Here is a 13,399-nt window from a genome sequence, read left to right as displayed (position 1 = left end):
CAGATATGAGTGCTGGGTGCTTTTCAGCCTCCCTGCGTTGTGGGCCCCCAGGATGACATTTCTATGGCTGGGAAGGAAAGGAGGCCTAGAGGTAGGTGTGAGGCACAGAAGCTCCATCCCCCAGCTCTGCAGGGCAGGAGGACAGCCCAGGGTGGTGTGATTTTAGCTGATGGAATTGAGGGGACAGGAGGGCTGTGGGGCTGAGCTGTCTGTGCTCTCTGCTTGTTTAAAACCCTGAGCTGGGGATGGTGGGGGACAGTGGAACCCTGAGTTTTACTTCCTGTAGAATAAATTCAGAAGTGCTTGAATTCATACTTTCAACCCCAATCTGTGCCTTCCATTTCCCCTGTTGCTCTTTTGGATTATGTCCTTCTTTTTACCTCATTTGCATTGGCCCATTCTCTACCCCCAGAACTACCTGGTGTCCTTGTCCCCCAGGATGACATTTCTATGGCTGCAAAGGAAAGCTGGCCTAGAAGTAGGTGTGAGCCGCTGCTGCTGGGTCTCCCAGCTCTGCAGGGCAGGAGGACAGCCCAGGGTGATGTGATTGTAGCTGAAGTAATTGAGGGGATTGGAGGGCTGTGGGGCTGAGCTGTCTGTGACCTCTGCTTCTCCAAAGCCCTGAGCCTGGGATCATAGGGGACAGTGGGATGGGACCCTGAGTTTTACTTCCTGTAGAATAAATTGAGAAGTAGCTTGAATTCATATTTTCAGCCCCAATGTGTGCCTTGCATTTCCCCTGTTGCTCTTTTTGATTATGTCCTTCTTTTGTCCTCCTTTACATTGGCCCATTCTCTACCCTGGAGACCTACCTGGTGTCCTTGTCACCCCTTCATTGCTAGGACCCTGCTTTCAGATGGCGTCTCTCTTGAACTCTTCTTGACCTGTGTGATTGGTCACCCAGGTAGCTCCTTAGTGCCTCATGTTCCTGAGCAGAGAGCTGCCATCAGCACAATGTCTTCTTGCACCAGGAATCCCCAGCAAGTGGCCAGACTGACTGGAGTCTGGGTCTGAAGATATGCCATGTAGGGATGGGAATGGGGTCTGGCCTCTTGGCCTCAGATGATCTCCCCTGAAAGGAAGTGTTCAGTACTCATCTCTGTTCTCTCAGAACCCTCGATGTGGGGAACAGCTTGGTGCTCCAGAAAGACTAGAAAGTGGGAGACAGGAGACACGATGCAGAGGACAGCAGAGCTTGGGCCTGGAAGGGTCTGCTCCACACATTGGGAGGGCACTCGAGGTTCTTCAGGAAACACTGCTGACTTCCCATCCCAGACCTCAACTCCCTCCCACCTCCCCCAAAGGAGGAGAAGAACCCTTGGTCCAGGCCTGGCCAGCTTCAGCCTCCCCTGTTGAGGAGAGATGCTCTGCTGTTGGATGGGAGCCCACTGGAGTGGCCTCTTCCTGAAGTCCCTGGTACTTTCATCCTCAGGGAGCTTCCCGGATCCCTCTGAGTGCAGCTCATGGTCAGCTCATGACCAGCTTGGATCTGGCTTTAATATTCTACATGTGAGCTGATGGGATTATTATTGCTGTCTCCTTGTCTCCCAGGCTCTGACACATGGATATCAAAGTGAATTTATTTATTTATTTATTTATTTTTTGAGGAAGATTACCCTGAGCTAACTACTGCCAATCCTCCTCTTTTTGCTGAGGAAGACTGGCCCTGAGCTAACATCCATGGCCATCTTCCCCTTCTTTGTACGTGGGATGCCTGTCACAGCCTGGCTTTTGCCAAGTGGTGCCATGTCTGCACCTTGGATCCAAACCGGTGAACCCCTGGCTGCCGAGAAGCAGAACGTGGGAACCTAAACACTGCACCACCGGGCCAGTCCCTCAAAATGAATTTAGAGAGCACATTTATATAGCGTGTTCTAGGTGCCAGGGGAAATTCCACGAGTTTTATGTACACCAACTAATTTAACTCTTATAGGAACTCTATGAGGTAGGCATCAAATGATCCCTATTTTACGGTGAGGATCCTGAGGAACTGTGAATTCAACTAACTTGCCCCACGATGCAGAGGTAGGCAGTGCCTAGGCAGGCTGCCTCCAAGGTCTATGAGAGGGCTCATGTCTCTGAGGTTGGAGACAGTCACTCACCTACCCCAGCCCTGGGGGCTTGAGAATGGCCATGAGGAGCACGAGGGAGTGCATCTTCCTAGGAAGGCTGCCCAGTGAGTTGCTGCTGCTGCTTCCTCCTGCCAGCCTTTCATCCTCCAAGACAGGAAGGAAGCCTGGGGCTGGGGGTCAGAATTCACAATCTCATTCTTCTGCTGGTGTGATAGGTTTCATCTCCCAGCTGCCCAGGAGGCTTGCCCCCTAAGTGCCAGTGATCTGGGGCTGAGAGAGTCATTCCAGCCAACACCGCCATCCCCCCCAGAGAACCGCTGAGTCAGTGCTGGCCCCCGAAACAGGAACCCAGGGTGACACGTGGGTGCTTGGAGCTTGTGTCTTAGAATGCTAAACCCACGAAATTCAATAATTTCCCAACAATGCATGAAAGTTGATGGCTGCCCATTTCCTTTGTTTCCTGTTTCTCTGGGATTAGAGCTCAGTCATTTGGAATTTTACTTTCTCTGAATAATATACATTTCCTGGATTCCTTGTTCATTTATACTTAGTAATGCATGGAGAAAGGTGAAAGAAACACAGTCGTGGTGTTGGTGGGATGTGGTGAGGACACCAGGAATAAGCTGAAGGAGATGAAGGAGCAAAGGGGAAGCCTGCCCACCTTCCCTCTGAACCCTGGCCACCCTGCTGAGACCCTGGGTGCTCCCACTTCATATTTATTTATTTATTTATTCATTTATTTTTATTTTATTCAGGTCACATTGGTTTACAGGATCATGTAAATTTCAGGTGGACATCATTAGATTTCAGCTTCTGTATAGACTGCATTGTGTTCACCACTAAGAGTCTACTTTCCGTCTGTCACCATACATATGTGTCCCTTACCCCTTTTCGCCTCAGCCCATCTGCTTTCCCTCTGGTGACCACCGATCTGTTCTTGGTAACTGTGTGTTTTTTTTTATCTTCCACATATGAGTGAAATCATATGCTTTTTCATTTTTCTCCATCTGACTTATTTCGCTTTGCCAAATACACTCGAGGTCCACCCACGTTACTGCAAATGGCAAGATGGCATTGTTTTGGAGGCTGAACAGTATCCCATTGTATATATACACCGTGTCTGCTTTATCCATTCCTCCATGATGGGCACGCAGCTTGCTTCCAGGTCTTGGTTATTGTGAATAATGCTGCAATGAACATAGGGGTCCATATCTTTTTGAATTAATGTTTTCATGTACTTTGGAATAATACCCAGAAATGGAATAGCTGGATCATATGATATTTCTATTTTTAGTTTATTGAGGAATCTCCATACCGTTTTCCATAGTGGCTGCACCAGTTTGCATTCCCACCAGCAGTGTATGAGGGCTCCCTTTAATCCCTATCCTCTCCAACGCTTGCTATTTTCTGTCATTTTAATAATAACCATTTCTAAGTGTGTGAGGTGATATCTAGTTGTACCTTTGATTTGCATTTCCCTAATTATGAGTGATGTTGAAGACCTCGTCATGGCCTGTTGGCCGTCTGTGTATCTTCTTTGGAAAACTGTCTGTTCATATCCTCTGCACATTTTTTGAACTGAGTTGTTCACTTTTTTGTTGTTGAGTTGCATGAGTTCTTTATGTATTTTGGAAATTAATCCCCATGGCATATATGATTTGCAAATATCTTCTCACAGTTGCTAGGCTATCATTTTGTTTGGTTGATGGTTTCCTTTGCTGTGCAGAAGCTTTTTAGTTTGGTGTAGTCTCATTTGTTTATTTTTTCTTTTGTTTCCATTGCCTGAGGAGACATGCTATTCAAAAAGATACTCCTAAGACCCAGGTCCCAGAGAGTACTGCCTATGTTTTCTTCTAGGCGTTTTATTGTTTCAGGTCTCACTTTGTGTGTGTGCTAAAGATAATGGTCCACTTTCATTCTTTCATTCTTTCTCCTGTGGCTGTCCCGTTTTGCCAACAGTATTTAGTGAAGAGACTTTCATTTCTCCATTGTATGTTCTTGACTCCTTTGTCAAAAATTAGCTGTCCTTCCATTTCTTTCCATGAGTTGTTCATGGAGAGTGGAATGTATGAGAGTAGATAGGGATACCTATGTTTTTTAAATGTTTCATTTTCTGTTTTAGTAAAACATTGTAATATTAGATCAAAGATTAGTGTGAAATGTTTCAAAACATCCACAAGTAGTTGCAACTACTTTGGACTGTTTTATTACATTTCCATCAGTTCCAACATTTTTCTTCTCTGGGATGTTGGGACATTAAAGTCTTGTGCATGCCACCTCCTCCCAGGGCCCCCTAGGCTGCCAACAATGTAAATCTCCTGTGAAGGGTTATGCTGGGTCACTTACCCTTCATCCTTCTGATGCTGCTGTGGTCAGAAACCAATCTCGTCGCTCTTGGCTTTGCAGGAGAGCAGTGTACTACCGAGCCATTCCAGACATCCTCAGGGCTGCCTTAATGCCACTCTCAGAAGGACGTTTTGGAAGCTCTTTGAGAAGTTTTTACTGATGGGTCTGTAATGTTTCATGGAGTGTCAGTGCTGGGAGAAGGCTGTGCCCGCACCATTGTCTTCCCACCACACATGTCTGCTGGAGCGAGAAACTCTCTTTCCAAGAAGTGACCTGCGCTGTTGCCCTTGTAGAAAGAGCAGGGGACACAGGACATTCAGTGACATCAGCATACAGTCTTCCCCTCAAAGGAGTTAGTGGGAAAAGAGCGAATTAGACTCTGGAAGTGGCAGAGATTTGAAAAAGGTGCCAGATCCTCAGTGTTTCCTGGCAGAAAAAGTCACTTCTGAGACTGAGCAGCTGATCCTAGGGCCCTGAGTAAATATAGGAAGAGGTGGAGGTGGACATAGTCCCTGAAACCCTCTACCACAAACACTCAGACAATCCAAATATTCAAGATAGGAGAGTGGTGATACACACTGTGATGCATTCATGGGTGGAATGCTGTGCAGCTGTTCAAAAGCATCATGTTTTAGAGACTGCTTAGTGGCATGGAGCGGTTTGTATCATCTGATATCAGGTGGAAAAAGTAGACTATAGAATAGTGTATGCAATTTGATACTAAATCTGTTAAAGAAAAAGACAAGAACCAGAACAACCGTTTTATGTGACTCTTATTTTCACCTTTATCTTATCTAGTTTTTTTCTATAATTGAAATGTATTAATTTTATAGGCAGAAAAAAATTTAGGTCTCATGATTGTTATAAACAGCAAACACTATTAAGCATTGTGGTCGAGATGAGCTAGCAGTTTAATAAAACAATTTCCTGTTCTTCCAGGGGACACAGGTGAACCACACTGTGCAGCCTCACTTGAGGTCAGGTGTGGCTGTGTGACTGTTGCCACAAATGGGATGTGAGTGGAAATGCTGTGGGCACCTTCCAGACCAGGTCCCCAGCACAGTCCTGTGCTGACTGTTTAGACTCCTCGCCTTCCAGGGTTTGATGCAGGTGAACACGGGGAACACGGATGCCACCTTCAGGGAACTGAGTCTAGTCCCTTGATCATGGGTTGACCATGTAATGATTGTCCAAAATGGGACACTTGAGAGAAAGAAGGGGCACCACGCACCAGGAAGTCATTTTGGACTGTGTGTGAGCAAGAAAAAGACTTCTGTTGTGTTAATCACTGAAATGTTCAAGTTTATCAGTTAGAATAATTAAAGTTATCTTAACTAGCACACAAACCATCTTCCTGAAGCCTACCATTTTCTGAATTGTAATATCTATAAAAATAAAATTATTTTAATCAGTATACAGTTTAAAATATAGAATAAGTTAAAAAATAGAAAGAAGAAAAATGTCATCCTTACTCTCACCACCCAACTGACCACTGTCAACAGAAGACTTTCCACATAGATTTTTTTCCTATGTGTATTTTTACTTAGGTGTGATCACAATATATTTAGTTTTTCATCCTATCATTTAAATTATTCAACATAAACATTTCCCTCATTTTATTAAAAATCTATTGCTGAAAGTCATTTAATCATTTAATGTTCTCATTCATATTTAATTAATAGGCTTTTAAGTTATCTAAATAATACAGAAAAATTATGAAAATGAATATGTTGTACTAAAAAAAAACCTACAAGGAAAATATAAGTATAAACAAAGATACGATTGGAGTATGTATAGCTCTCTAACTAATTTGGCTTAAACACACCTGGTGAACATCCTTCTCTGCAAAAAAACTTAATTCAGTCTCAAAACTTTTAAGTTCCCATAGTGTTCACTGGTATGAAACTTTTCAAAAGCTCATCCCCAAATTGGTGCTGAACGTTGGCATTGTTTCGGAGGTTTGACTTTTGTGACAAACCTGTAAGGAATAACCTTGCCCGCTTCTCTCATTGTGCTTGAAGGCTAGGTGAAAGACTCCTTTCTTCCTTTTATTCTTATGAATTTTTGTGCACAAGGTCGAAAAATGCCATTTTCTCAATGTCCATACTGAATGTAAGCATCATTATTTTTGTAAATCCCTCCTGATTAGCTAAACAAAAATTTATTAACATTTTAATTAGCATTGATTAATAAGTGAGCTTCTCCTTTTTTCCAAATGTTGATTAGTTCTTTTATAACTTACCTGTTAATGTTCTTAGCCTAGTTTTCTCCTGCAGTGGATACTGTAGATGTTAAGGGTTGAGGAATCAATAATGAGCAGGTGCCATATTGTACCAGTTTCCTATTTTGGAGATTAATACTGATTCCAACTTGGGGTTTATTATTAAACAATGGTGTGGTGAACATATTTATTAATAAGACACACAAACACTCCTATACTTTAGACCTTGTGTAAGAATAAGTCCTAGAAGAAAAATGACTAGATCAAAAGAGAGAAATAGATATAAACTGACCTAAACTCCATTTTAAGGAAACAGGTATAATCAAGAACATCCCAGTCTTTCTGATGCTACAGGTATTAGAAGGTCATCATTTTCCTTTTTTTTTAATTAATTAATTTTTTTATTAAGATCATGATAGTTAACAACCTTGTGAAATTTCAGTTGTACATTATTGTCAGTCCTGTTGTGGGTACACCACTTCACCCCTAGTGCCCTCCCCTCACCCCCCCTTTCCCCTGGTAAACACTGATCAGTTCTCCTTGTCTATATGTTAACTTCCACCTATGAGTGGAGTCATACAAAGTTCGTCTTTCTCCATCTGGCTTATTTCGCTTAACATAATACCCTCAAGGTCCATCCATTTTGTTGTGAATGTGACAATTTTGTCCTTTTTTATGGCTGAGTAGTATTCCATTGTGTATATATACAATAACTTCTTTATCCAATCATCAGTTGCTGGGCACTTAGGTTGGTTCCACATCTTGGCTATTGTAAATAATGCTGCGATGAACATAGGGGTGCATGGGACTCTTGGAATTGCTGATTTCAGGTTCTTAGGATAGATACCCAGTAGTGGGATGCCTGGGTCATAAGGTATTTCTATTGTTAACTTTTTGAGAAATCTCCATACTGTTTTCCATAGTGGCTGCACCAGTTTGCATTCCCACCAACAGTGTGTAAGGGTTCCTTTTTCTCCACAGCCTGTCCAACATTTGTCACTCTTGGTTTTGGATATTTTTTGCCAATCTAATGGGTGTAAGGTGATATCTTAGTGTAATTTTGATTTTCATTTCCCTGATGATTAGCGATGATGAGCATCTTTTCATGTGTCTATTGGCCATCCTTATGTCTTGTTTGTAGAAATGTCTGTTCATGTCCCCTGCCCATTTTTTGATCAGGTTGTTTGATTTTTTGTTGTTGAGCTGTGTGAGTTCTTTATATATTATGGAGATTAACCCTTTGCCAGATAAGTAACTTGTAAATATTTTTTCCCAATTAGTGGGCTGTTTTCCTGTTTCAGTTCTGTTTTCCCTTGCCTTGAAGAAGCTCTTTAGTCTGATGAAGTCCCATTTGTTTATTCTTTCTATTGTTCCTCTTGTCTGAGGAGTTATGGTGTCCAAAAAGATTCTTTTGAAACTGATGTCAAAGAGTGCACTGCCTATATTCTCTTCTAGAAGACTTATTGTTTCAGGCCTAATCTTTAGGTCTTTGATCCATTTTGAGTTTATTTTTGTGAATGGTGAAAAAGAATGGTCAATTTTCATTCTTTTACATGTGGCTGTCCAGTTTTCCCAGCACCATTTGTTGAAGAGACTTTCTTTTCTCCATTGTATGCCTTCAGCTCCTTTGTCGAAGATTAGCTGTCCGTAGATGTGTGGTTTTATTTCTGGGCTTTCAATTCTGTTCCATTGTTCTGTGCACCTGTTTTTTACCAGTGCCATGCTGTTTTGATTACTGTAGCTTTGTAGTATGTTTTGAAATCAGGGATTGTGACGCCTCCGGCTTTGTTCTTCTTACTCAGGATTGCTTTAGCAATTTGGGGTCTTTTGTTGCCCCATATGAATTTTAGGATTCTCTGTTCAATTTCTGTAAAGAATGTCATTGGGATTCTGATTGGGATAGCGTTGAATCTGTAGATTGCTTTAGGTAGTATGGACATTTTAACTATGTTTATTCTTCCAATCCATGTGCATGGAATGTCTTTTCATCTCTTTATGTCATCATGAATTTCTTTCAAGAAAGTCTTGTAGTTTTCATTGTATACATCTTTCACTTCCTTGGTTAAATTTATCCTAAGATATTTTATTCTTTTCATTGCGATTGTGAATGGGATTGAGTTCTTGAGTTCTTTTTCTGTTAGTTCATTGTTAGTGTATAGAAATGCTACTGATTTATGTATGTTGATTTTATATCCTACAACTTTGCTGTAGCTGTTGATTGTTTCTAATAGTTTTCCTATGGATTCTTTGGGGTTTCCTATATATAAGATCATGTCGTCTGCAAACAGCGAGAGTTTTACTTCTTCATTGCCTATTTGGATTCCTTTTATTTCTTTTTCCTGCTGAATTGCTCTGGCCAACACCTCCAGTACTATGTTGAATAGGAGTGGTGAAAGTGGGCACCCTTGTCTCGTTCCTGTTCTCAGAGGGATGGCTTTCAGTTTTTGTCCGTTGAGTATGATGTTGGCTGTGGGTTTGTCATATATGGCCTTTATTATGTTGAGGTACTTTCCTTCTATACCCATTTTATCGAGGGTTTTTATCACAAATAGATGTTGGATCTTGTCGAATGCTTTCTCTGCATCTATTGAGATTATCATGTGGTTTTTGTTTCTCCTTTTGTTAATGTAGTGTATCACATTGATTGACTTGCGAATGTTGAACCATCCCTGTGTCCCTGCTATAAATCCCACTTGATCATGGTGTATAATCTTTTTGATGTATTGCTGTATTCAGTTTGCCAGAATTTTGTTGAGGATTTTTGCATCTATGTTCATCAGTGATATTGGCCTGCAGTTTTCTTTCTTTGTGTTGTCCTTGTCAGGTCTGGGGATCAGAGAGATGTTGGCTTCGTAGAATGTGTTAGGGAGTGCTCCATCTTCCTCAATTTTCTGGAATAGTTTGAGAAGGATAGGCATTAAATCTTCTTTGAATGTTTGGTAGAATTCTCCATAGAAGCCATCTGGTCCTGGACTCTTATTTTGGGGGAGGTTTTTGATTACTGTTTCTATTTCTTTACTTGTGATTGGCCTATTCAGATTCTCTATTTCCTCCTGATTCAGTTTGGGGAGGTTGTAAGAGTCTAGAAATTTATCCATTTCTTCTAGGTTGTTCAATCATTTTCCTTCTTAACATGTGTCATACCACATTAAGTGCTCTTATCAGGTGAGAGGGGGAATTGACCCACCAGGCACTGTCCTTCAAGGCCACACACCCATGCCCCTGGTGGCGAATATCCCTGGCTACTCTCTCGCTGGCTCTGGCTTACACCCTGGGGCTCCATGGAGCTCCTCATGGCTGACGTTCTGGGGTACATTTCTTTATTGTGACGACTTCTCCCAAGAGTGTTCTTTTTATCACTGTGACCCGAAGTTGTCCCCTGGCTCCTGCCCCTTCTACTATTCACTGGCTCATCTCCACACGTGCATTCAGCTCTTCCTTCGTGCCTCTGCTGGAGCTTCTGCCGGTGCTGTGGGTCCCACAGAATGCTTGGTAGATGGATATGGGGACTGTCTTGAGTGAAAAATAAACTTTCTTTTGCTTTTCATCTTAGTTTTCAATGTACTGGATTTTACTTTTCATATCTGTGTGATTTGTTTGTTATTCTTCTCCAAGATGGTCCTTCTCTTTTTGATGTTGGTCCCGACCGATTCAGTGTTTGTCCAGCTATCACGAATTTGTTGCATTCCGTCACATGCAATTTATCAGTGGTGCTGTTTGCAGGCTACAGAATCCTAAAATAAGATCATCTGGGTCATAATTGATGACAAAAATATTTAATGACCAATCTTTAGATAAGAAAGATAGAGCGATGTTTATTCAGCTATTGCTGAATACTAGCCCGGAAGTGCTGTCTCCATCAGGGAGGAAAGCTCTATTGAGAAGTGTGGACACAGCATGGCTATAGACCATTTCGCAAACAAGAACATACATGAAATAGGATAGGAACGCAATTTTTTTCCAACTCGCAAGGATATGCTTTTCTGTAGTTTAGCACATATATAACAGGTCAACTTGACCTTGGTCCTCTGAGAAGAAGAGCTTATCTTCAAAGAAGTGCTGGTATTGGAGTCAGAGAAAGAGAGACATTAATTCTTACCTTTACAGAATGCATTCTTGGGGCCGGCCTGGTGGTGCAGTGATTAAGTTCGCATGTTCTGCTTCGGGAGCCCGGGTTGTATCCCGGGTGTGGACCAACGCACGGCTTATCAAGCCATGCTGTGGCAGGCAAACCACATATAAAATAGAGGAAGAAGGGCACGAGTGTTAAGTCAGGGCCAGTCTTCCTCAGCAAAAAGAGCATGATTGGCAGCAGATGTTTGCTCAGGGCTAACCTTCCTCAAAAAATAAATAAATAAATTAATTAATTAATTAATTAATTGATAAGTAGATATATAATTCATTCTCTGCTTTGGGAAAATGTTTGAAGCAGATGTACAATGTTTGGTGGGTCAGAAGTCAGGCTGTTCTGGGGAAAGCAAGTTTTAGGTTGAATCATGGTTAATCCAGAACAGCTTCCCCACATACCTCAAGATGTGAAAGCTTCTTGTTATTCTTACTATTTTCATCACACTGAAGGATCTTGACTTGAAATGTGGCATTTTTTGCATTTGTGGACTGGGGCTCATGCCTTCTGCATGTCAATAAATTAAGATAAGGCTGCCCAGGTGGCTCACTCCTCTCTCCCTCCCTCCTGTCCTGTCATGGGATACTCGAGCACGGATTGGGAAACTCAGGAACTGTGGGTCTTGAAGTCTCTTCCAACTTCACACTGCCCTTCTTGAATCGAACAAGATGACTCATGTGAGACTCTAATGTGCAATACAGATAAAATACAGAGATTTTAATTATTTTCAAGGCAAGATTCCTTGTGGATTCCAAATACCAATCCATTTGCCAAACTGACCTGCCTGGAGGAAGGGGAGGAAGTAAGAGAATGTAGAGGAAATTCCCCTCCGTCTAAGTTTCCGAGTATCAGGGACACAGCTTCCTATGTGTCTGGCACAAAGAGAGAGATCAACAGTTGACTTATTGATGGACAGCCAAGTGGTACTTTCTGGCCCAACAGCCCTGGAGGCATCAGGCTCACTGAGCTGCTGTAACCCAGGTTGCCAGCAGGGGGAGACAGGCCAGGCTGAAAGGGGCTGAGGCTGCTGAGAGACTCACAGGAAATTGTGGATGTGGCCCTGGGAATGTTAGGCTGGATGGAGGAACTGAACTGTCTCTGTTCAGGTGGGAAGTGGGTACTGGGTCCTCTGATAGGCATCAGGTGGGCCGGCAGCTCAGGCATGACAGGGACAAGCCATGGAGGGGAATTCACATGGGACTTTGGGAACTTGGTTAGGGAGTTGAGAGAGAAGCTGGCTCAAATCAGGGTGGGCTGGAAGGGAAAGGAGCCGGTAGACAGGGCAGTCAGAAGAAAAATAGATGCTGGTGTGGGACAGTCAGCCAGGGAGGAAGGTTGAGTGAGTTCAGTTCTGGGCCCAGGGTAGGGCAGGAAATGGGACCAGAGTGAGGCTGGAGGCCATCATGGCAGCATCTGAGTGTGAGAAGCTGCAGATGGTCCTGGCTTGGGAGAAGCTGCCCCACTGGAGACAGAAGCCCTGGAAACAGGAAACTGAGTGCCCACAGCGCGGCCCCCTGGCCTCCTGTCTCCCTGGAGTTATTCCCCTTCCACTGACCTGCTCCTCTCTCTGCCAAATTGTCAGGGTGTCGGTGATGGTGGTTGGGTTAGAGAAGGTAAGAACTTTCTAAAGCCCAGGGAGGAACATATTTTGGGCAAGAAGATTGTCCTTTTATAATGAGCAGCCTTCAGACTCAGCCCTTGCACAGGGCTCAGCACCACAGAGCTGTGACTCAGAAAGGATACAGCATGGGGTTTAGGGGGAAGGAGAGCTGGAGGAGGAAGGAGGAAGGACAGCCACAACTGACAGCAGAGGGCTGCCTGGAGCATGCTGCTGCGTGTTGAAAGTGGTTCAGTGAGTCCGTGAGACTTCAGTCACACTCGCTAGAGATCCATTTATTATAGCACCTCAGTCCCACTCCCCGCCCCATGGGATTCCTGCCTCTGCCCCAGGAAAGATGGTCAGGCACAGAGGAAGGTCAGCCTCCTGCCTGCTGTTAGAAGTGCTTCATTGTTGACTTTATCCAGGGCAGAAAGTGTGAGACCTTCATGGAGACTCCTGGAGGCATCCCGTTGTTTTGTCCATAGGAGAAAATACCCTGGATTGGCTTGTTACACATGAGGGGGCCTCTGGAGTCTCCCCGCAGGCAGAGACAGGAAGGACTGAGTTGGCCTCCTTGTGGTCCTGCCCTTCCCTCCACCCCAGAGGTCAGTGGTCTCCATTATGGGCTGTGTGGGGGAGCAGGGCCAGGGCGGGCTTTGTCAACTCCCTCATCCCAGGACTCCAGCATGGCTCTGACTGTCACATGCAGCTCCACCCAGGTCAATGCTTTCTCTCTAATCCTCAGGGAAATTTTGGTGAGAACTCGGCTGTGGGATGACTGATCTTTCCTCGCCCTGCAGCCCTGCTCTGCTCTGGGGATAAAACTGAAGACTGCATCCGTACACCCCAGGTGCCCAAGCTCTCAGGCTGAGGCTTGAAGACATGGCCACACCCATCCCTAAGAGCTCCCCATTTCCTCTCTCCCTGGGTCTGTCTCGGTGGATGCTGGAAACCCTAACTTGAAGCTGCTGCTCATCTTCTTTGTGTCCCCTACCCAAATCTGGGGGTTCTGGTTGTAGTGGTCTGGGAAGTGG

The 13,399-nt window shown here is 43.8% G+C and overlaps 1 protein-coding gene and 1 long non-coding RNA gene across 2 annotated transcripts in view; both read right to left on the bottom strand.

The window, feature by feature from the left end:
* LOC103543775 (granzyme B-like) overlaps positions 1-13,399 on the bottom strand; it is a 174,502-nt gene that overhangs the window by 158,476 nt on the left and 2,627 nt on the right. The gene's annotated exons all lie outside the window — the stretch shown is intronic.
* LOC139084657 (uncharacterized) lies at positions 7,017-12,764 on the bottom strand. Its single transcript, XR_011542209.1, has 2 exons — positions 10,739-12,764; positions 7,017-10,373 (listed from the first exon to the last, which is right to left on the bottom strand). It is a non-coding gene; the product is annotated as an uncharacterized lncRNA (long non-coding RNA).

The sequence above is a fragment of the Equus przewalskii genome, chromosome 1, assembly GCF_037783145.1.
Source record: "Equus przewalskii isolate Varuska chromosome 1, EquPr2, whole genome shotgun sequence".
NCBI classification, from domain to species: domain Eukaryota; kingdom Metazoa; phylum Chordata; class Mammalia; order Perissodactyla; family Equidae; genus Equus; species Equus przewalskii.
The sequence above is the reverse complement of the archived record's forward strand: the minus strand, read 5'-3'. Positions and strand labels throughout refer to the sequence as shown.